The 24289-nt window shown below is 59.0% G+C and overlaps 2 long non-coding RNA genes across 3 annotated transcripts; one reads left to right on the top strand and one right to left on the bottom strand.

Annotated features, from left to right (window-relative positions):
* The first annotated feature begins 4044 nt into the window (after positions 1-4044).
* LOC110599150 (uncharacterized) lies at positions 4045-15055 on the top strand. 2 transcript variants are annotated; one of them, XR_013431994.1, is made up of 4 exons: positions 4056-4539; positions 12492-12619; positions 13456-13734; positions 13912-15055. It is a non-coding gene; the product is annotated as an uncharacterized LOC110599150 (long non-coding RNA). The 2 variants fall into 2 exon arrangements; XR_013431993.1 differs by lacking the exons at positions 12492-12619; positions 13456-13734 and having other exon boundaries at positions 4045-4539.
* A 5270-nt stretch (positions 15056-20325) lies between these two features.
* LOC110599144 (uncharacterized) lies at positions 20326-22257 on the bottom strand. Its single transcript, XR_002485084.3, has 3 exons — positions 21571-22257; positions 21375-21430; positions 20326-21251 (listed from the first exon to the last, which is right to left on the bottom strand). It is a non-coding gene; the product is annotated as an uncharacterized LOC110599144 (long non-coding RNA).
* Between the last annotated feature and the right edge of the window lie 2032 nt (positions 22258-24289).

The raw sequence follows: 24289 nt of genomic DNA, 5'->3' as shown, positions 1-24289 counted from the left end.
TACCGTCTGAATTTCCGGTTGCGGCTCAGACTTTAAGCCTGAGCCGGGCTCCACTGTCCTGGAAAAGCCATCTTGGCTGTGCTATCGAGGTCCCCTCGGGTCCCCGGAGTCGCATAAGTCGCATAAGTGGGTCACGCTCCACTTTCCTGCCGGTCGGGAAACTGGCCCAGAGTGGCTGCAGGGTCTCCGGCTCGCCATCCCCCTCCACTGCTGGGTGTGTGCAGGGTGGGGGGGAGGATGCAGGAATCTGGTCCGAGCCTGGAGCCCGGGAATCTGCTCCAGGAGCAGGATCACCCGCCACCCAAACCCTTGCAACCTGCAAAGTCACCGAAATTGCGATTTTTAAGGCCAACCACTTGCTTCGGGGGAGGTTAAAAAAAAAAAGAGGAGAATGGGTTTGCACGCTGTGCATCGCCCTTTGCATCTGCAGGCCCTGAGGCCTGCACCCTCCTCCTACCTGTGCAAGACGTAAATCATCCAAAAAGCTCATAAAAGGGAAAATAAAATAAAATAAAATAAAGTTCGGGGTAAGTCCTGGGGTTGGAAATGGAGCGAATTCTGCTCCCACGTGGGCAGAACGGGGAGCCTATGCCGCGGGCGGCCGGTAGGTGGCGCTGCCGGACAAGGTTGCGCCCGGCGGCGGCTCCGCGCGGCCTGCAGAGCGGAGTCCTGTCCCCAGGGAGGGACAGGGAGGGCCAGGGAGGGCCGGGGTCAAGTCCTACAGACACATCGGTGGACGTTGGTCCCTTTTTGAAAACTGGGGGCATGAGATGGGCTCCGTGGTGCCCGCCTGTCATCCCAGAGGCTCGGGAGGCTGAGGAAGGAGGACTGCCAGTGGGAGGCCAGCCTCCGCAATTGAGCAGCTCAGGGAGGCCCTGTCTCTCCATAAAATGCAAAAATAGGGCTGGGGAGGGGGCTCACGGGGGTCGAGGGCTCAGATTTAATGAGATAAAATAGAGAAAAAAAAAAAAAAAAAGCAGGCTTCAGGGTGAATTTGCCCTGAGCTGGGGTCATTTGTCACCCTGGGTCAGATGCACGGGGGACGTCCCGCGTCTGTCTTTGCAAACACGTGATCCCGAGAATGTGAAGAATGTTCCCTTGCAAAGGACCCTCCCCCACAGGGCACCGGGTCACAGCAGCTTCCCCTCAAGTGGACATCCTTGGGCTCCTTTCTCTGTCCCCAGCTGCAAATGTGAGACATCAAAACTATTAACTTACAGTTTTGTGTTGTTTTTTTTTTTTCTTTTCTTTTTTGGTAGCAGAATTTGAACCCAGGGGCACTGAACCACGGAGCCACCTCCCCAGCCCCTTTTTTAAAACTAAAGGTTTATTTAGAGACGGGATTTAAGTGGCTTAGGGCCTTGCTAAGTTGTAGAGGCTGGCCTCCAACTCGCCATCCTCCTGCCTAAGACTCTCAAGCCCCGGGGAAGACAGGTGTGTGCCCCTGCACCCGGCAGCTGATGCGTATGAATTGTATCTATTAAAAAAAAATCCTAGGTTATTATTTGGACAGCATCAGGAAGGAAAATGACGGGCACTTGCAATCAGCCTGGCTGCGTAGTATTCCACTCCAACCCACGAGGGCACCCCAGGGCACCTGTGGGCCACCGATTCAGGGACCAAAGGGGCCGTGTGCAAATCGAGTTTTATGAGAGCGAAGCCGGGAAGCCGGGTCTCCAAGCTTGGGCGGCCCAACCCCAAGGGCCGCAGCCTTCCAATGCCCTGGGCACAGCTTCCTGTGGCCGGAAATTCAGCCTTCAGGGCAAAAATGGAGATGGTTACTGGATGACGTGAGGCCGTCCAAAAGCCCTCAAGGATGAGGTTCCACCTTTTAAATAAACTGCTGGCCCTGTCCCAGGGCTCTCCAGGGATGGCCAGGAGCCCTGGAGCCGATTCAGAGGGAGCCACACGCGCGTCTTGGATACGCGCGTCTCCAGAGGGCTGTCCACCTCAGCCTGAGGGCCCACGCCTGTCCTGCTGAGATGGACACCGAGCGGAAAACACAGCCCACGGTCAGAAAACGGGGGGATCCTGGCTGGGAGGGTCACGCAGAGGTGGAGCGATCGCCTAGAACAAGCCAGACCTGAGTTCCACCCCCAGTTCGGCAAAAGCCAATCCGTCAGGGAATCCTTTCCCCCACACGCTCCAGAGTCACAGGACCATCGCTGGACTTTCTAGGCCTGCCCCCGGGGCCCTTGGGTCCACCTGCCTTTGAATCTCTCAAAACTACTTGGGAGATAAAATGAAAATCAACCCACGGGGCTCAGCCAGCCGTTTGCTTTAGAGAATCCTGGCTTATTGCAACTTTTTAAAAAATCCACCTGATTTTTTTTTTCTTTTCTAATTCTCTTTGCACCCTCTGAATAGACACTGTGCTCTTTGACTGGGTTGCAACCCCGTAGTTTGGAGAATGGCTTCTCACTCTGTCTACACTGACGGTTCCGCATCCAATGAACCCTTGAAGATCGGACCCGGATTTTTTTAGGAGCTTCTTTCTCTGACTGAAGAGTCATCAAATCTATTGCTCAAGGGTTGGCAGGTTATCATCCGCGAGCTTGGAGATGCCACTGAGGGGCCCTGCGCTGTCGGGGACACCCTTAGGAAGAGTGTTCCTTGCTCCTGACATACTAGGTATCCCGCGGTACAGGGAACCCAGCAAGAAGCCATTTAGGAATGAAGGGCACCGGGTGTGAATTCCACAGCAGGAGACCCAACCTGGCAGCTCAGGACACAGGTGGCCAGACCCAGTGGAGGTCATGCATCTGCAGGGGTCCACCCTGACTTCTCCCCAGGACAGCCGGGTCCCTTCCAAGGTGACTCCAGGCAGGCCCTGGTGGCTGTCGCTGGGGCCACAGGTGATGCGGAGGCAGAGGTCACAGGGGCCCTTGGCTGCAGAACTGGGCTCCCTGGGTGCTTCCAAGACGTGGATTCGCAGCGCAGGCCCCAGAACTGTGCGCCACACCAGCTCACTCCGCGTTGGGAAGGGCACATGCACCACCCGGTAGGGGGCCTTTATTTTGGGGTGGGGTGGGGTGGGATGGGGGGGGTGTTCCTGGTCTTTCTGTGCTTTCTACTCCGCCATCGTCTTCTCCAGGTCTCGGCCCTAAACGTAGCCCACACTGGGGGGAAAGGTGTGTATGTGTGTGGTGCGCGCGCGCGCGTGTGTGTGTATGTGTGCACGCGCAGCGAGATGTGTGAATGTCCGAGACACCCCGTGTGTCGCGCAGGGCAGAGACCAGACCTCCCTCCGCGCGCCCCGAGGTCCGCACCCGCTGCACCTCTGTCTCCCAGCAGCACCGCGGGCGCCCCCTCCCCATTATGTAAGTCCTGAGTCTGGGCGAGGGTCTGCGCGCCGCGCCCCGCCCTCCCACCGCCCGCTAGCTCCTGCCCGGTGTCGCCGACCGCAGCTGCAATGCGCAGCCCCCTCCCCGCGGCCACCGCCCGCCCGCCCGCCCGCCCGCGGGGGAGGGGAAGGGGCGCCCCTCGCCCTCCGCCATCCCAGGGCCGCTCCTCGGTGGCCGGGCGCGGGGAGGAGGGGGTGGCATCTGGGGGCAGGGGGGCCGGAGGCAGCCGCCAGCGCGCAGGACCCGGGGGATCCGGGAGGGCAGCGCGGTGGGCGGGGTGACCGGCAGGGGCGCCGGCGGGGCCTCCCCTCCCCCGTCTGCGGAGGGCGCCCCCTCGCCGCAGCCCCTCCCCCGGGCTCGCCCCCGCGCCGCCTTCCCGCGCACACGCTCCTCGGCCGCCCCCGCGCCCCCCGCGCGGGTGGACGGCTGCGCGCTGCGCCCCGCGGGGCCGGCGCTTCCACCTGTCACCGCGCGCCCGCTGTCTCGCCGCCACCCAAGTTTTCGGGGACTTGCCCGCGCGCCTCCCCCGCGGCCCTGCGTCCTCGCCTCCGTCCTCGCCCATGGCCGCGGCCCCCGCCCGGCCGCGCCCCGCGCCCCCCGCGCCGCCCGCCCAGCCCCGCGGCCGCCGGGCGCGGTGAGGGCGAGGAGCCGGGGCCCGGGCGGCGGGAGCCCCGCGCGCAGCCGCCCGCGCCGGAGCGAGCGCGGCGGGCGCCGAGCCGCGGCCGCCCAGCAGCAGCCCGACTCCGCCGCCGCCGCCGAGCCGCGAGCGCGGTCCCTGGCACCGGGCACTGCGGATGCGGCGCGGGGCCGGCGCGGGGCTCCGGGCGCGCTCGGGGGTCGTGAGCGCCGCGCCCCGCGCCCCCACGCGCCCCCCGCCCGCCCGTGCGCCCCGCCGGGGCCATGCAGTCGCTCATCTCGCCGGTGACCAAGGCGATCCTGGTGGCCCTCTTCATCTTCGCCATCCTCCTCATCCTCTACGTGATCCTCTGGTACATCTGCCGCGATGTGGACTGCGACCACGGCATCTGAGCGCCGCGGCCCGCGCCCCCGGCCCGAGGGCCGCCGCGCGGGGCAGGGGGACTGAGCCGCCCCGCGGGGTCCTCCGCCCGCCGCCCGCGACCCCCAGCCGCGGCCCCGCCGCGCGCCCGCCTCCGCCACCTGGCCTTGACCTTCAGGGGTGGACCGGGGCGACTGGGTGAGTTCCTGCGGCCGCTCTGCGGGGCGAGGGTGCGGGAGACGCAACTTTGGGGAGGACGCGGGAGCCGGGGTCCGCACTGCGCCTCGCACGCCCCCTGCGGGTGCGAGGAGCTGGGGGGGAAGCTGCAGGTGGGTACGCAGAGGGGTGCCCTTCGGGGTCCGTCCCACCCACCGGGTGTCTTGGGTGCGAGGACGCGACTGCGCTCCGGTGGTTGGTGGCAGCCGCGGGGCAGCGCGGTGCCGACTGGGGCGCGGGTTGCCAGGTCCGCTGTGCCATTGCGCACCGGGCGCTACCCCGTCCCCAGCCCTGTGCCCGCAGGGAGGCGCGAGGACCCCCGGTGCTGAGCCACAGAAGGGTAGCGCGGTGCTGGGGGCCGGTGCCAGGCGCAGCGCACGGACCCCTTCAGGAGACAGTAGGAATCCAAATGAAAAACAGGTCTGGGGTCAACTAGTAGTGGTGACTCCAGAAAAGCCATATCCCGGGGACCCGAAAGATCTCTTCCAAGGTCCCCTGTCCCCTGAGGAGAAGGACAGACGTGACCAGAACGGAGCTTTGTCCCCCCCGCCCCTCTCCAAGTGCTCCTGGCAAGTTTGCCGAGAAACATCTGTGACTTAAGGAAATATTTTGCTCGCGCCAGAGAAAAGAATCGCTTTCCCTTTGAATGTTCCTCTGGAAAAGCCGGGGATCCAGCAGGGACCCAGAGGAAACATGCCCAGGCGCCCAGGGCTGGCCAAGGGGACATCTGTAAATGGGAACAGGCTTCCTCGGCTGCGGGCTGGAGTGGAAATTGGTGTGGAGACAGCAATTATGGAGCTTGTCCCCAGGAGCCACCGTGCGGACCAGAGGTGCCGAGGGGCAGGTGGCCCCATTTCGGGGGGAGCGAGTGGCCAGCGCGTCTTTGACCTTCCGGGCTGGTTCCCGGAGACTGGGCACCAGAACCCTGAGCTGGCTTTTCATGGCTGGGTCCCCGAAGCGTCCCCAGGCAACAGGACGTCGTACTAACACGTCCCACGTGATTGGGAAGGGACTGCCAGAAGCGTGACAGGTCCCAGTCTCAAGGGTGAACGCCAGTCCCCTGCTGGGGACCGAGCCCTCCCCCCTCCAGTTCTGCAGCACCCCAAAGCCAGACACAAAGCAGGGAGGTAGACATCACGAGAAGCCGGTTTGTCCTGAGCCCTGGGGCAGCATCGGGTTGTGGGCTTCGGCCACCTGTGGGGTCCGAGGAAGAAGCAGGATTCAAACTCAGTTCGTGACTCACACACCTGCCACGCCAGCCTCACACGGTCAGGGGCCAGTGCTGGGCACCTCCTTCTGCCCCCTGTGCTGGTGGGCATCGAGCTCCCTTGGAATCTGGTGGCTTCTGGGAGTGGGGGCCATCTCGGTTTCTCTGGGGGTGATTTCCTCCCTTGTGATGTCCAGTCTGGCTGGGCAGTGTAGGTCCAGCTTGCCCGAGAATCCCTCCCGGGGATGAGAAGGCAGCCCCCCACAGGGCCACTTCCATCTCCTGCCCCGTGGTCCCTACCATCTCTGCTGCAAAGACTCGTCACCCAACCAGAACCAAGTCGAGGGACCGCGAATCCAAATGGCAAGGTGTCCAAGAGGGCATGGAGCCCACGGGTCTGGGCACGCTTGGTTCAGGACACAAAGGCCAGCTGTGGACAGACAGATAGACATAGATAAGTGCTCGGCAAAGGGTGGATGGGTGGGTGGATGGATGGGTGGATGGATGGATGGGTGGATGGTGGATGGATGAATGGATGGATGGGTGGATGGATGGATGGGTGGATGGATGGATGGTGGATGGGTGGATGGATGGGTGGGTGGATGGATGGATGGTGGATGGGTGGATGGTGGATGGATGGATGGATGGATGGTGGATGGATGGATGGATGGATGGATGGTAGATGGGTGGATGGATGGATGGGTGGATGGGTGGATGGGTGGATGGGTGGATGGTGGATGGGTGGATGGTGGATGGATGGATGGGTGGATGGGTGGATGGGTGGATGGTGGGTGGATGGGTGGATGGATGGGTGGGTGGATGGATAAATGGATTCATAGGTGATATGGACAGATATGGAGAGATTACAGAAGATACACAGTGGCTGGGTGATGGATGGATGGATGGATGGATGATAGATGATAAATGATGAATTAATGGTGGATGGATAGATAGATAAGGTGGGTGGGTGGATGGATAGATGGATGACATTGATAGATCATAGAAGATAGAAGTGGATGGATGATGGGTAGAGAAGATGGACAGACCCAGATGGGTGCCAGAAGATACATGATCGATGATGAATTGGCGATGGTTAGATAAGAGGTGGATGGACAGATGCATAGATAAGACGGGTGGACAGATAGGCAGACGATAGATGCAAATAGACAGATAAAAGATAGATGAGATGGGTAGACAGGATAAGATGTATCAATGGATGCATGATGGATGGATTGATGATAGATGATGGATGGATGGATGGATAGATAGACAGATAGATAGACATAGACAGACAGATAGATAGATAGATAGATAGGATGTATCAATGGATGGATGATGGATGGATGAATGGATAGATAGGAAAGATGGATGGGTGGATGGATGGATAGATAGATAAGATGTATCAATGGGTAGATGATGGATGGATGGATGGATGGATAGATAGGACAGACAGATGGATGGATGGATGGATGGATGGATACATAGATACATAGATAGGATAAGATGTATCCAATGAATGGAGGATGGATGGATGGATGGATAGATAGATAAGTATCAATGGATGGATGATGGATGGATGGATAGAGAGGATGGACAGATGGATGGATAGACAGATAAGATATATCAATGGATGGATGATGGATGGATGGAGAGGATGGGCAGATGGATAGATGGATAGGTAGATAGGACAGATGTATCAATGGATGGATGATGGATGGATGGAGAGGATGGGCAGATGGATAGATGGATAGGTAGATAGGACAGATGTATCAATGGATGGATGATGGATGGATGGATGGAGAGGATGGACAGATGGATGGATAGACATAAGATATATCAATGGATGGATGATGGATGGATGGAGAGGATGGGCAGATGGATAGATGGATAGGTAGATAGGACAGATGTATCAATGGATGGATGATGGGTGGATGGATGGATAGACGGATGCACAGATGGATGGATGGAGATAGGATGTATTAATGGATGGAAGATGGGTTCCTGCCCAAGCAGACAAGGGTACAACCAGAGTGTCCGAGACAACAGGAAATCAGTGACTCGGGCCCAGGCATCCCTCTGTGACCTACAAAGTCTCCCCCCCACCACCACCACGGGGCCCTCCCCAGCACCCGGGCAGCTGTCCTGGGAGACGGCAGAGCAGAGCTCTGTCCCCTTGGGGTGCAGGCACCGGAACAGAGAGAGGTGGTTCTTGCCCAAGGTCACACAGCCGGGGCGTTGACGGAGAAGCCTTGACCTCCGAGCCGTGGCCATTTGGGCATCTCAGGCCTCCGCAAGAGGCCAGTTCATGGGTGTTGAAAGGGGACTGGGCGCTAAGGGTCAGCCTGCAGAGTGACCAGCCCTGCACAGGCAGAATTTTAAAAAGAAAAAGGAAAAAAAGAAAGAGGCCTGAGCTACCAGCACCTTTATCATTTGCCCTGGGCAAGAAGGAAAATAAAAACACAAGAGCCGGGTGCCTTACAACCCAGACACCCCTGGCGTCCTATAAATAGCCACTTCACCTAGTATTTCTGCGGCGTGCGCTACGGAGCCGGCTGCCGAGTTATTGACATTGTGCTCCCTCCTCCTGGCTGCAGCCCGGGCACATCCTCCGGCTCCGAGCCCAAACAGGAGGCTGCGCGAGCTCCCAGGTTACGTAACGCGTCCGGGATCCCAGAGGTCCAGGGCCGTCCTCGGTGGGTGTGGACCCTCGGGCCCCAGCAAGCGCAAAGTCCCGGGGTGTGTGGCGTGCACTGCGGGGAGAGGCTACCAGCTGCAGGTTGCATCCTGCAGGAAAGAGATGCTGAGTGGTCAGTGTCTCCTTGAGGGTAGAGAGCGTCCCCAAAGCCCCCTTCAGAAGTGGACACGACCCCCCCCCCCAAGAGAACTATCTGAGCCTCCACTCGGCTGAGGGCAGCCTCCTGCGGTGCCTCTCCAAATCCTAGAAAACCAAACAAGGTATTTTTCTATTTTATTATTATTTTTATGCAAAGGTAAACATGGTGCGGTTGTACATAAATGGCGCGTGGCGGGAAACCGCTACGTTAGAAAAACCCCGACTCCGGCGTCCGGAGCTCCGTTCGGCTCCCCGAAACCGGGCCAGGCCTGCGCCTCTGTCTGTCTGCCACGATGCGTCTTGCCCATCGCCTGCCTGTCCAGGCCCGGCTCCCACAGATGCTGGCCGGACTTCAGACTCGCCCCCTGTTGCACACACATCAGAAAAACCAGATGCAGGCGCGTGTGCGTAAAGATGAGACGGAGTTGCAAGATGTTTGTGGGGGGGGGGGGTTGGTCCCCGAGATGCAGCTGCGTCCGGGGACCTGCCCCAGGACTGGGCTGGACGCAGGGTGCCAGGTGGAGGAGGCGCAGGAAGCAGGCTGGCAGGAAGGGGCGCCTGCGCCGTGCGCGCCTTCACGCACCTTTACGCGCGTCTCTCCAAGGCCGGCGCCCAGGCTGGGGGCTTCCCCGGAGCCTCCACGCACAGATGTGGCACGGAGAAGCCTTCTAAATACGGCCTGCCTTTGGAGCTGGAGGAAGGAATCCCATTTCTAAAAAGATCCCTGTCTCCACCAGTTATTTTTACTCCGCCCTCCACCCCCCGCAGACTTGGTCTGGCAGCGGGCACTGTGTCCATTCAAAGAGGACGACGTGCCAGCCAAAGCACGGGGTGGGGACCTCGTGGCCGTGCTCGCTCAGCGAGGCCCAGCGGGAGGTGGGGGGGGGAAGCTGAGCCCAGCGGCCTCTGTGGCCTTCCTGGGGCCGGCCTCCACCCCCGGCCTCTTCCCCGGGACCGGGCCGAGAATGGAAACTACCTTCCAAGCCGTGTCTGTCCACGCAGCCGGGGATTTTGGAAAGACCTCAGCTTCCTCCGGAGCCGAGTCTGGGCACTAACTTTAGAAACCAATTTAATAAGGTGTAGCTTTTAGCTCAAAATAGCAGTGAACAGGAGGTGAGGCCGAGGCTGGCCCTGGGGAGGCAGGGCCCACAGAGCTGAGAGAAGAGAATCCGGAGCAGGAAGGTGGTGGTGGTGGTGGTGATGGTGGTGGGGCAGATGCAATGTGTTTTTTGCAGACTGACCTCTTCAGCAGCATTGTTTAGGACTTGTGCATTTATTAGGCACCTGCTGTACCCCCCCCCCGTCCCCAAAATGGGAGAAGCAATTAAGTGGAAAGTGGTGCAGCTAATACGCTTCCCGCAAAGACGCTTACAAAGACAGGAGTCCCCCAGGAACGTCTCCAGGCTGTAAAAAAAAAAAACCACTGATAAATACCCAAATGCGCGCAGGAGATTAACCAGTCACGAAACAGGGGGCCTCCGATTAATGCTTGTTGGCAAAGCGCAGATTTGTGGCCACCCGATTCCGGGCAGCGAATCATCTGGGCACGCAGCAGGATTTTGTGTGTTGCTGGTGTGTGGATTGTCACCCTGACCCCTGGGTTATTTTTTTTCTATTTTTTTTTTCCCCTTGTCCATCTGCATAGTTCAGTTCTTTGCACCCACATATGGGTAGCTTTGCAGCAGAACTGACTGCAATCAAACATTGGCGCTTTTTTTCCCCCCTATTTTTAAATTATTATTATTATTATTGGTAGCAGGGGTGGAGCCCAGGGGTGCTACACCCCCTGAGCCACATCCCCCAGCCCTTTTTATTTTTATTTATTATTTATTTTTTTTTACCAAGGGACAGGGTCTTGGTAAGTTGCTCAGAGTCTCGCTCAGTTGCCGAGGCCGGCCTCCAACTTGCGATCCTCCTGCCTCGGCCTCCCGAGTCGGTGGGATGACCGGGCGTGCCCGACCGTTGCTATAATTTTATTGCTTTTGTGTTTTCCTCCAGGGAGGATGGGAAGGGCTCGGACGCACATGTTCACGCTTGGTGTAGACAGTTTAAAGGAATCCACAGCCGGGTGTCCACTCTGCCCTGGCCTCTCCATTTCCCCGTTATTTCTAGGGTGCACACCAAGGAGGAGGGGCTCCGTCTCCCTTTATATTTAGCAGATAATTATTCTTCCACTGGAATCAAAAACGTCCCCCAGGTCCTTGCTGCCACACCCCGGGGCTTTATTTAGTCTAAAGACAGGCTACTTCCCGCCGGCGGAACCGGGTGACCTGTTTTGGGGCCTCCATTTCCCTGGTCCTCTGTGGCTTCCCTGGTGGAGGGGACTTGGCTCGGCTGGCTTCAGCCATTCCGAGCTCTGATGCCACCAGAGACAGACGTGCCCCCCCCCCGCACCCCAAACTGCTCCATCTGGGTGCACGCTGGCCAGTCCCGCCCGGTGACATTTCTGTGTCCCCTCCCCGTGGGTCCCCGAGCTTGCAAATTTGAACGCTTGGTTCCAAATGGAAAGCCAGGCAACCGCTGTTCGTGAAAGGCAGACGGGCACAGGGTCTCGCTGCATCGCTCAGGGCTAAGTTGCTGAGGCTGGCCTCCAAAACTTGCGAGATCCTCCTGCCTCAGCCTCCCCAGCTGCTGGGATGACAGGCGTGAGACACCGCGCCCGGCTTCGGGATATTTTATCAAGAGAGAAAAGGAGTGTGACCAGCCCAGCTGCCAAAGGATCATTGGAAGAGGCGGGGCCCCGCGTCTGGCTGTCCCCTCGAAGCACCTGGTGGACACTGTGTGGATCCCGCAGAGGGGTCCCCCCTTGGTGTCTCCAACGCAGTCTCCGAAGGCAGCTCAGCCCCGGAATTCCGTCCGGTCTCCCAGGCTCCCAGGAACGAGGACCTTCCCTGGGACAAGGGGCTGGCGGACCGAGTTCTAGATTCCGCTAACGACAGGGCTTTGGGTGCGATGGCAGATGCCAAATCGCAGCCCGTGAGGAGTCAGCGCTTGGCCCCAAGGGTTTAGGGGGACCCAGACCGACGGGGAGGAGGGGACTCAGACCCAATGGCAGAACCAAAATGGCGCCCGGGACAAGGTCGTTTGGAGGAGAGAAGTGGTGGGTGTCCTGTCTCAAGGGGACTCAAGGATCCGAGCGTCACGGGGCAGCCATGGAGAGCCGTGAGTGGTGGGTGCATGGACACTCGACAGAACTGGCCATCTGGCACCTCGGAAGGGTGACCCCGTAGGGGACAGAACTACCACCCTTTCAAGGACATCCAAGCAGCTTCGAGGGTTGTTTGGTGCAGAGGTCTGCTGGGACCAGCGGTATCTTCTTTCCTGGGACCAAGAGATGGATCCACCCCAAGATGGACGGGGGAGCCCAGAGGCACTTGTAGCACGAGGGCCACCAACCTCGAGTGACAACCAGGCTCCGATCCCATGGGGCGACGTGGGGATCCTGCATGTTTAGTGTCACTGAAATCGAGTTCAGTTAAACTGAGGGAGGCCCATGTGGCCGGTGGCCGCCATATTGGATGGCGCCATATTGGATGGCGGCCAGTGGAATTCTGATGGGCTCCTGTTTGGTTCCTTCAGGGTCTTAGTGGGTGGAGCCGTTGGAACACAGACTGTCTCACAGACGGGGGACACCAACAATGGACACTTAACGGGGGCTGCTCGACCACTGGACTGCACTCCTGGCCTCTTTATTGTGAACTTTGGAGGCAGGGCCTTGCTAAATCACTCAGGCTGGCCTCCAACGTTCGATCCTCCTGCCTCAGCCTCCTGAGTCGCTGGGATGACAGGCGTGCACCACCGTGCCTGGTCCCCTCACACAAAAAGCTTTTCTTTTTGCTGTTTAAACGTACTCCTCTGCCCCAGTCCTGAAGGACATGTCCCTCGTCCCCACAGCAGGTCCTCCATCTTCCTCCTCAACCATCCATTGGTTCCCAAGACGTGGCCCAAGTCATTCCCAGTGGACGATCGTTCCCACACCCCCCCGGGGACATCCGTGCATGAGTGACGGGTCCATCTCTTTGGTGAGCATTGCCTCTCGCGCTGACCCGAGGGTGGTGGGGTCCAGAATTCCCTCCGGGCTCGGCTGAGGGTCTCCAAAGCCTTCGCTGAGGCACAGGGCTCCTCGTGTTCCGCCATATGCAAAAATGGCCGCCGGTGGGAAAATGTGGCTCAGGTGCATCTGCTCGGCTTTCTGACCCATTTCAGCCCAAACTCTGCACTTTCCTCTTCATGTCCCTGCATCCTCGGTGACATAGAGTCCCTTGACTCTGGGTGGTTGGTGGCAGTTTCAGTGACCTTGAGAGTTCCGAGAAGGACATAACCAGGATTCTCTGGAGTGGCGTCCACTGGGCTTGGTCTGGTGTGTTTTTCTCGCGGGTGGATGGGGGTGGCTGGTTTCATGGAGGAGGACCCGTTGTGACCCCATCGGTGGACTGCAGGACCGAGCCCGTTTTGTCATTCCATTATGTCACCGTCGGCGCTGGCCTTGGTCCAACGGCTGAGGCAACGCGGGTCGGCGTAAAATGCCTGGAATCTGGGTGTGACACTTATCTTGCCCCCTTCATTTATTTATTCGTCAATGATTAAGTGGACATTTCTGTCACATTTGGGGCCACTCCTCCATATTCCTTTACTTTCTGCGTGAAATTGCTCCACCTTTGGGCACTGGGAACGCCTTCATATTGGTTTCTTAGACATTCTTCGTTGGGGGCGGATGGATTTGAGCATTTGCCCAGTTTCTGGTCCCTACGAGATGGCTCGGGGACACCCTCGTCCTAGAAGTGACAAAAATGTGTCCTCACCGTGAGGATCAACTTTTGAGGACCGATATATATATATAGTTCATTCACCATTTCAGAGAATTCTGCCCAATTCCGACCCCTTGGCTTGGGGTCTGTGTGGAGGCAGAACATCATGGCGGATCACTTGGTGTGGCAAAGGCGCCCGGCTCCTGACGTCCAGGAAACAGAAAAGAAGAAGAGCCTGGGGTCCCAGTAGCCCCCTTAAGAACACTCTCTAAAGACCTAACTTCCTCCCTTCAGGCTCCACCTCCTTGAGCCCTCGCCACCTGCGACAGGCCACCGTGGAGACCAAGTCTTGAGCCCATGGCCTCTGGGGGACACTCTAGATCCAAACTGTAGGTGTCAGGGCTTCCCTGGTGGGGGGGGGTCCTCGTCCCTAGTGTCCAACACGGTAACAGGAAACGAGAATCGGGTTTTGAGTGGCGGGAAGGAGGCGCGTCTCCACGGTCCACCATTAAACCCCCGTCTCTGATTCCTGTGTTTTTCTTCCCTCTGTTCTGTCTGTCACCTAGGGTGTCTGACGTGACAGAGGGCGCAGGTGACGGTGGTGACCTCCACCAAACGGCACGGCAGGCAGGAGCCGGGAAGTCGTGAGACCAGCCCTGGAGGACCAGCCCGCGGCGGGCACCGTCTCAGCACCCGAGGCTCGCGCCCGGCCCGGGTCACCGCGCCGCCCGTCTCCGGGGACCGCCAGCCGGCCAGCATGCCAGTCCAGCGGCACCGGGGCGCGGGGTGGGTGACGGTCCACGAGGATTAAGGCCATCTCCCCGCCACTCATCTTGGCAAGCCATCCCCAGGCAACCAGGAGCCTCGGGCACTGTCACCTCCGGGCCATCTTGGTGTCCGTAGCGTCCATCTGCCCCCGTGGTCCCCTCCAGCCGCCCCCCGCCCAGCTGCCTGCCTGGCGCTCCCCGTCTGAGGTCTCCATGGCTGTCCCCTCGTCCATAGTTGCAATACACGGGGTCCCAAGCCCTCGGGGGCCCTAGGGGACATGCTGACTTGCTCCTGTCACCTGTCCCTGGGGAGGGGGCACCATCCACTGCCCACGAATCGCCATCGTTAGGGGTGGGTGCCCCCGGGTCCCCACCGCGACCCTCAGGCTCAGCGCGCGCCCCGCGCTCCCGGCTTCCTCCCGTGTCCGCGCGGCCACCAGCTCCGGGGACATCGCCTCGGGGACTCGCTGCCACGTCGTCACCCCGATATGGTCACCTAGTCGGCTGCAGAGAGGAGAGATGGCGCCGGGGAAGGAGGGGACCCCCGGCGAGACCCGGGTGGGACCGTCTGCCCGGGGACCGCCGGAGAGTCCCAGGAGGTGCCCAGAGCAGACGCAGCCGGGGTGACGTGGGGACTCCGGGGCACGCCTGCGTCACGTTGGACGGCCAAGGCCCAGAGGCAGGGACGCAGATGACCCCCGGGAGTGTCCCCGGCGCCGACGGGGACGCCGGCCCCTCCTCCTCCCGTCCGTCCGCGTGTCCCCCGTGAGCCTTTTCTACACCCAAAGCTGCCATTTGTGGAGTCTCGTAGGCGTGACGTGTGGCCCTCCGTGTCATCTCTCCATCGCTTCCGCCTCCTCGTGCGGAGAGAGGCCCTCGGACGAGGCTGAGGCGTCCCCACACCCATGGCTGCTCCAGAAAATAAAATATTTTTGAAACCGCCGCTGGGTCTCCCTGTGACACCGCACGGCCACCCGCCCACCCGACGGTCACCTGAGCCCCAGAGCCACGCTGAGGTCACTTTCTTAAAGGCCACCTGCCCTCCCGGCACCTCAGGGGAGTTCAGGCCGGCTCCTAAGTCCCCCCATGAGGCCTTTGTTTCTTGCTGTGACTGTCACAAAACGCTTGAGGTTGGGTGATGCACAAAAAAGGTTCTGGACCTCCCCGGGTCCTGGAAGCCGGTCAGGGCCGGCGAGGGCGGGCTTCAGTGTGGCTCTGCGAGGGACAGAGCCAAAGCTGTCACCTACTTATTAAAAACTGACAGAAAGATACCACGGCCCACGCCTGGCCACTCCGCGGTGTCCACTGGGTCACGTCCCATCAGGTGACTTGGTGCTTGAACAGGTGGACGGGGACAGGTTACAGGGCTTCGTGATCTCGGTTGGGGGGTGACACACAGTTGTTCGGGGCTCATCCAAGAGAACAGGGGAACAGTGTTGGCCTTGGCGCTGTGAGAGGGGCCCCAGCGTGGACACGGGGGACATTTGAGGCTGGGACACCCTTCCCCATGACCTGGGGCCACCCAGCTCCTGTGACACCCTGGTACATCGTCAATTTCCATGCGGACAAAGTCCCTCCACCATGTGTCCCCAGCCAGGGGTGACGTTGGGAGTCCCCATGGGTGGACGGCTCAGGGCCCCCCAGGACCGCGTCCAGCCCACCGCGAGGTCGCGGATGGAGTTGCCTCGACTGGAGTCCTTGCTGGGGACGTGATCCCGGGGTACCCCGAGAAAGGGACTTACCTGGTGCCCCACGGAGGTCCCGGTCTGTCTACGGCCGCCATTTTGGAATCAGGGTGAGCCCAGGCCCAGCTGGACAGGGCGGGAGGGCAGCTGTGGACACCCGCCCTCTGCTGCCACCTCGGCCCTGGATGTTTCAAGTCCCCCCAGGAACCAAATTAGAAGCCACAGACGTGTGACTCTAAGTGTGAATGTTGTCAACCCAGGGGGCGGGGCCCTGTCACCAGCCACCGGCCAGGCCACCGCTGCGTGTTAGCTGAGAAGAGCCAAGCCCGCGGGTCTCTGTGCATGCGACCTTATTTTGAGTATTTTATTTTTTTTTCATGAAAAACCTCCATTTGAGGTCGGAATGCAACAGCTGCAGGAAGGTGCAAAGACGCTCAATTATCTCAGGTTCCTGCAAAAGTTCCAGACACAAATAGAAACATCGGTCCCTAACCCAAGCCCTGGGTGAGGGATGGCGGTTGGATGAAACCTTGCACCATCCCCCGCCATCCCGGGGGAACACGCCCCGCAATGTGGACACCCTAAATTTCCTGCCCGTGGCTTAGAATTCCTGCTAAAAGTTGCACAGAAAAAAAAGGAGAAAATTCTATTTTCTTTTTCAGGGCTGAATATTGATCCCAGGACCTCACACATGCACGGCCAGGGTTATCCCGCTGAGCGCCACCCCCGGTCCCCAAATAAATTCTTATGATATCATTGAGCCCAGCACGGTGGTCCACACCTAGAGCCCCGGTGACTCGGGAGGCTGAGGCAGGAGGATGGCAAGTCGAGGCCAGCCTCAGTAAATCAGGGAGACCCTCAGCAACTAAGTGAGGCCCGGTCTCCAAATAAAAAGTAAAAGGAGCTGAGGTCGCGGCTGGGTTGCCGAGTGCCCTGAGGTCAGTCCCCAGCTCTGCATCACGGTGTGTCACCGCTCGTCACCCCCTTGGGATTTACATAGGAAATTCGTCTTCCCCACGGGGGATGACAACCCTGCCCTTTTGTGACCTGCCTCCACCCAGAGAGCTGTGGGCTCTGGGGCCTCGGAAGGAAAGAGATGTCCCTTCAGAGCGAGGTCGACAGGCTCCTGCGGTCGGGAAACGGCTGACCTCGTTCCCGAGCCGCTGGAGAGGAACATCGTCAAGTGCATGTGAAGAGGCACACGCCACCACCACCACGCTCTCCATGACGGCTCTGCACTCCCGGCTCTCACGGTGCCACCGAGACGCACAGCCATGGAGTCGGCCACCAGGGAGTGGACCTCGGACACCATGAGCCCAAATCAACTCCTCCTCCTCCATTTGTGCTATGTGGGGCCCATGGTGTCCGAGGTCCAGTCCCCGGTGGCCGACTCCATGGCTCTGGCCCAAGGGGAGCAGAACAAGATGGCGGCAGGGCCTGGAGGAGGAGAGCCGCTCAGGACAGGGCACCAGGGGGCAGAGAGAGCTCTGCCCACCAGGGACAGGACAGAGACCCCCAAAGGCCCAGCCCAGGGACCCCCTCCTCCAGCCACACCCCACCTGCTGCAGCCACCACCCAGTGAGTCCATCCAAGTGGATTAATCCACTATGAGTCTACACCCAGTGAGTCCATCCAAGTGGATTAATCCACTATGAGTCTCCACCCAGTGAGTCCATCCAAGTGGATTAATCCACTATGAGTCTACACCCAGTGAGTTCATCCAAGTGGATTAATCCACTATGAGTCTACACCTCTTACAACCCAATCATTTCACAAGATGGCGGCAGGGCCTGGAGGAGGAGAGCAGCTCAGGACAGGGCCCCAGGGAGCAGAGAGAGCTCTGCCCACCAGGGACAGGACAGAGACCCCAAAGGCACAGCCCAGGGACCCCCTCCTCCAGCCACACCCACCTGCTGCAGTCTCCACCCAGTGAGTCCATCCAAGTGGATTAATCCACTATTAGTCTACACCCAGTGAGTCCATCCAAGTGGATTAATCCACTATGAGTCTACACCAGGGAGCAGAGAGAGCTCTGTCCACCAGGGACAGGACAGAGACCCCAAAGGCACAGCCCAGGGACCCCCTCCTCCAGCCACCCCCTACCTGCTGCAGTCACCACCCAGTGAGTCCATCCAAGTGGATTAATCCACTTATTAGGTTACACCTCCCGTAAGTGGGTCATTTGACCTGTGAGCTCTCTTGCATCAGGATATCAGCTGTGTCCAGTTAAAATAAAAGAGCAAACCTCCACGCACGATGCAGGGGGCTGTCTGTTTTGCGGGTTGGTGGGAACCCACCCTCCGTGGAGCCTGGTTTTGCCTGAACCATGAAGACCTCAGGTGGTCAGTCAGGAGAAGAAGCCCAAGTCCAACACACTACGTCCATCCCCCAGCGGTTTATGAGTCACCAAATGACCCAGCGAGACCAGCGGCTCTCCCAGTCCACCCGGAAGCCTGGCTTTGGTGACAGGTGACGCCGGGTTCGAGGTGCACAGAAAGAAAACCGGCCCCCTCCCTCCCTCCCTCCCTCCCTCCTGGCCAGGAAGATGTCGGCTTCCTTCTCGGGCCGTGGTTCCCAGTGACTCCAAGGCGCCCACGCGGGGACCCATCCCGAGGATCCTTCCTCCGTTGTCATTACCGGGAGCCGTAAATAATCCAACCTCGGGACTAATCTCCACGCCCAGCCCCGGCCGAGATTGCATCTTTACAACCAAATTACATTTGGAAGCTATTACCGTGCGCACGGCCCGCGACTAATGACTGTCCCTGAGCGGCCCGCCAAGCCAACCCAGAGACATGGAGTTGGTGACGGTCCCTGACGTCCCTCCGTGGAGTTCATCTGAGTGTGTCGCCTCCTTGGAGTTGACAGCCACAAAATGCAGACAGTCCTGCTCCAGGGCTGAGCCACGCTGCACATTAGAGACCCCTGACTCCTGCCACCAAGCCAGCAGGACGTCACACCTGTCACTCAGGGTGACAGGCAGGAGCCTATTGAAGAGGTGGAAAGGGGAAGGGGACACTCTCAAGGGACAGAGGGGTCCTCTCAGAGAGGACAGGGACAGCGCGCCCCTCCTGCCCTCCAGGTTTATGGGGGTCCCAGGGAAGTCCCCAGAGAGCCCCGCCCAGGTCCCCTCCTGACTTTGACGGACAGCAGGGTGACCTCCGACTCTGCAGTCCCCAGGGCCATGGCCACTCTGGGTCCCCCTGGCCCCTGCTGCCTGGTGCTCGGTGGAACCTGTTCTTGCAGATTTTAGGGTTGGAGGAAGGAGCCTCGTCCCCCTGGGTCCCGGGACCTGGTCTGCGTCAGGGTCCCACAAGTCCCCCCTTCAGGGTCCCCTGGCTCCTCTCAGGGACGTGACTTCCCGCCTGCATGTCCCCTGCAGGTCACAGGGGGTGTGTGAGGACGGTGGCGGAGGCTGTGCCCGGAGGCCAGGCAGGGCTGCAGGTCCAGGGCTTCTGGGGAGGAAGCTGTGGGGTCAGCACCGGGGGCCACTGATAGAACTGTCCCCTGATCCCCATGTGCCACCACCCAGGTCCGCCTGTCTGTCTGCTGTCATTGAGAGAGCAGAGCTTCTCCTGGCCTCCGAGGTCCTCTTGGTCAGTGCCTCCTAACCAGCTGCCCCTGGGCCCAATCATTCCCAACTGCGAAAAGAAACATTAAAATCCACGAGGCGGAAACTCCATGCAAAGCACCAAGCGCGCGCTCCGAGGTGCCCAAGGACGGAGCGGGGCTGGTCCCTTTCTGGGCCACTCGGCTGCATCTTGCGCCCCGCACCGAGTTCCCCCGGGAATCTGCAGCAGCTTGTCAGGGCTCTGGGGAACCATCAGGGACAAATGAGAGACCACCACTCGCGCTGCCAGGACACAGGGGTTTACCAGGTCACCCCCCAGAACGTCCCCTCGACCTCCTGTCGGGTCCTGGGCTCCGCTGAGATCCCACGGGGGTCCAGCTCAGGGTCCAGCTCCAGAATCCCTTGGCACTACGCACAGGTCACGCTCTGCATTTCCTCTCTCTGGGTTTGTGTCTCTGATTTTTAATTTTAAATTTTTTTTTTTTTACTTGCAAACGTCACCACCTACGTGAGTCACCCCGTCTGAACCCACAGGGGGAGAAAAATCCATTGGTGTTAATGAGGTGACACATTGGTCTCGCTGCCCAGAGAAATGGGCATTGCCTGGCGGAGAGGTGACAGGGACCCTAACCCTCCGCCCAGTGAAGTAGTCCCGGCCAGGGACAGGATATAGTCCCGGGGCCAGGGACAGGATATAGTCCCGGGGCCACGGACAGGATATAGTCCCGGGGCCAGGGACAGGATATAGTCCCAATGGGAGCGAATCTCCGCCCTCATCTCCTTCCAACTGAGCCCCACATGCCGAGTGCTCACCTCCTATCAATACTCCCTTCCAATTATTGATCTATCAGTGGATTGATTCACTCACACGGTCAGAGCGCACCAGGAACCCGTCACTGCCCCCTGCCTCCCCAGGACCAAGCCTTCAACTCAAGAGCCTCCGGGGGACACCATAGATTTAAATCATGTTGATTATTCAGTTTATTATCGATTCTTATGAGTTATTTATAGTCAGTCCATCAATGAGCTGGCTTCTGGCCCCTTTTTCAGTTTTTCTTTCCGGACGGAATCTACATCGCGGAGGCTACCCCCGGTGTCTCCCAGGGAGGAGATAAAATGGGAAACACATTTTCGGTGCACGCGACTCGATTCTTGCTCGTCCATCTCCGAGCGCCCCAGAAACTCGGCTTCCGCTAACATCTTCCGCATCTGCAGCCGCCACGGTGCCCGCTGATCCTCCCGACTCTTGGGAGGCTGAGGCAGGAGGATGGCCAGTCGGAGGCCAGCCTCGGCCACGTACTGAGCTCCTGTCTCAAAATAAAAAACTTGAAAGTGGGTGACGATGTGGCTTATTTTATATAAATATATATAAAACCATGGGAGGCAGGAGCACCACCTTGGTACCCAGATACGGATTTCTGGTCCCCGGGGGTGGACGCAGGGGACACGGGTCAGCATTCTGCAGAGAGGACCAACCTGCTGGAGCGAAGCAGCGGGCTGACCTCGGGGCCCCAGACCATGTGCACGGGCTGCGGTCCCTCATAGAACATGCACAGGGGACCAGGGTCCAGATCTCAGTACGTCCTTCAGGGCCCAGGGGACACGTGGCAAGCCGTGACCCACCACCCCTGCAGGCGCTGAGAATTTTGCAGAAAACGATTCGTCCCTGTCACAGCCCCCAGTGAATGTCCTGCTCCTTGCGTGTGTGAGAGAGAGAAGGGGACAGTCCCACCTGCTTCCAGAGGGACACATCACCCAGGGACGTCACTCCCTCCTGCCTGGGTGACCTCAGGTAAGCCCTGCGCCTGATTCTGTGTCTCAAAGCGGGACGGATGCACTCGTCAGGTTTCCGTTACTGTGACAAAGCACCCGGGACGGTCCACCTAGAGAGACGAAAGGTTCCACGTCGGGGCATGATTTTGGAGATTCCAGCTCCTGGCTCTGGTGAAGCGTAACCTCCGGGAGAAGGACGTTGTGCAAGGGAAATTCTTTGCATGCAAACTGACCCGGATGGGAGGCAGGTGGCCGCGGAACCTTCTAGTTCTCTCCAGGTGCATTAAACCTTGAGAAGAAAAATTCACCAAAAAAAGGAGAAAAAAAAAAAAAAAGAAAAGAAAAAAAGAAAGGTCCAGATGTTATTTTCAGAGATCACCGCCGTGGCCCTGGGGAGGAAAATAGGGCAGTGGCTATAAATAAACACACCAACAAATAAAAGGAGAGAAAGATGGAAAATCCAGTCGGGACGGAACCGCCTCATCTCGCAGCGCCGCGGCTGGGAGACCAGGTTGGGGACTGTCACATCACGGCATTTTTAAGATTTTTTTAATTTTTATTTTTCCTCCTTTCCCACCTGGAGGATCGGGCGCTTTGAGAAGGAGATTCTGCAGAGAAACGTGAGAAACTGGTTAATTTGCAAGAAGATGGATGACACCCGGCGCCGCCCAGGAGGAGCGCAGAATCCCCGGAGCGGCTCGGGAGGCTGAGGCAGGAGGATGGCGAGTTCAAAGCCAGCCTCCGCCCGAGGGAGGCCCTGAGCAGCTCGGGGAGACCCTGTCTCTGAATAAAATGCGAAATAGGGCTGGGGACGGGGCTCAGGGGTCGAGGGTCCCCAAGGTCCAGAGCTGGGCCAGGAGGGTCCTTGTCCTTTGACCTTTTTATATTTTGTTTAGAGACAGGGTCTCGCTGAGTGGCTCAGGGCCTCCCTAAGTTGCTGAGGCTGGCCTCCAACTTGAGATCCTCCTTCCTCAGCCTCCAGGAGCCACAGCGATAACAAGTGGGCACCGTGGTGCCCGGCTGCAGCCACAGGGGTCAGGACTGATTTTTCCAGTGGACGTCCCAGAGTCGTCAGGGATCCAAGAGGAAGGGAAGCAGGAACATTGAGGCATAGATACGCACCTATTATATTAATTTTATGCCGCGTTCGGTCGATGTTTTCCTGATCTCTTCCTTCTCCCAACATGTGGTTGGATAACAAGTGCGACCGGCAGGAATCCCTCGGCGGGGGTGGGGGCGGGGGGGGGAAACAGAAACTTGTGCTTAGATGACGCGGAGCAGCCTTGGTGGCATCCAACGGTCCTTTGCTATTTCAAGCACCAACTTTGAAGACTGAGCCGACACACAGCCACGCCCCTGCATCTGGAGCCCCGCAGCCTGGCACCATGCACGTGCGTCCTTTGTCCCCTCGCACAAAGGAACAGAATAAAATTGCAGAGCGGATTTAGAAACCGATTCCAAAGGCACCGTCTCTGTCTTCCCGCCCTCTCAGAGAGAGACTTCAGACACAAACACCATTGTGTGGGCGCCCAGGGTGGGGGCCTGCCCCCTGCCCAAGCCCGCAAAATGCAAAATGCAAAAAAAAAAATGCACGCACAAACCCCCCCAAGAAACCCAAAGGCCCTCCCCAAACCCCGCCCTTTGGGTGGCCTGCGATTGCACGAGTCAAATTCTGCAGAGTTTTTAAGAAAACGCCCAGAAGTGACCTCCTCTGTCTAGGGGTCAGGGTGGAGAGGACCTTAGACCCCACACTTAGACCCCAGTGGGTTTTGAGGGAAGAAAGGGGGGGCGGGCGGATCGTGGAATATTACTCAGCCACGAAGAGGAATGAAATCAATGCATTCGCCAATAAATGTCTGGAACTGGAGATTATCAAGCGAAGTGAAGTACGCCAGTCCCCCCCAAACCAAAAAAAAATTTTTTAAAAAATAATAAAAATAAATATCTAGGGCTTCTGGGGACTGCCCACCCACCCTGAAGCCTCATGATCTGTCCCCTCTGGACACCTTTCCTTCATGATAATAGGTTCTACTGCTGAATGCCCTAATTTAATCATGGCACCCTATATTCATGCATCCAGTATGACCGGGTACCCCTAAATTTGCACGATTTAAATCAATTAGAAATTTAGCCACTTTGGTGGTTAAAAAAAAAAAAACCCAAACCATGCATTATTTATATTTGCTGTGATTAAATGGAATTTTACTTTCAGATTTTAAGAGAAATTAACTGAAAGCAGTTTTGTGAACCTCTCAAAGTTTGGGGCGCCCCTCAGAAGGCCCTACGGACCAGGGTGCCATCTTGGTGACATTCCCCGCCCCCTCCACCAGGGGGCGCCCCGCAGCATAACCCTCAGATAGGGGGGATTGTCCAGGACCCCTGGGGTGCAGATAGGGTGGGTGGCCTTCTGCTGCTTAGATGGGGCCTCCCAATAGAGGTCTGGGGTCCTTGGGGGGGGTCTGCCTTTTCTCTGAGGGTCTGCGGTGCAGCTGGGGGCTGGGTGGAGTCTGGGGTCCCTGGGGTCCGGGTGGGGATTTGGGGTGCATGTGGGAGTCAGGATGGGGATCTGAGGTCCACGGGTCCCTGGGGGTCTGGACGGTCTGCTCTTGCAGAAGGGGGAGGGGAGGGATGGGGGGCTGAGGTCTCGGGTGTGGGTGGGGTCTGGGGTGGGGGAGCAGGGTGAGGGTCTGGGGTCCAGATGCAGGTTGGGATGGGGGTCTGGGGTCTCAGGTGGGGTGGGGGACCCGGAATGGTGGTCTGGGGTCCAGGTGGAGGAGGTCGGGATGGGGGTCTGGGGTCCCGGCGGGTGGGTTTGAGCTCTGGGAACCCTGGGGAGGTTCTGGTTGGGGTCTGGGGTCTTGGGGCTCCCAGGGGTCTGCAGGGGGGGGTGAGGTCTGGGGTCCCGGGGGTCTGGGTGTAGGAGGTTGGGATGGGGGTCTGGGGTCCTGGGATGTGGGTGGGGTTTGGGGTGCGGGGGGCCAGGGTGGGGGTCTGGGGTCAGGTGGAGGTCGGGATGGGGGTCTGGGGGCGGGGTGATCTGTGGTCCCTGGAGGGGTTCTGGTTGGGGTCTGGGGTCCCAGGGGTCTGGGGGTGGGGTGAGGTCTGGGGGAGGGGTTCTGGTCGGGGTTGGGGGTCCCGGGGTCTCGGC

The sequence above is a fragment of the Ictidomys tridecemlineatus genome, chromosome Y (assembly GCF_052094955.1).
Source record: "Ictidomys tridecemlineatus isolate mIctTri1 chromosome Y, mIctTri1.hap1, whole genome shotgun sequence".
NCBI lineage: Eukaryota > Metazoa > Chordata > Mammalia > Rodentia > Sciuridae > Ictidomys > Ictidomys tridecemlineatus.
Note: the sequence above shows the minus strand (reverse complement) of the source record. Positions and strands in the feature narration are given on the sequence as shown.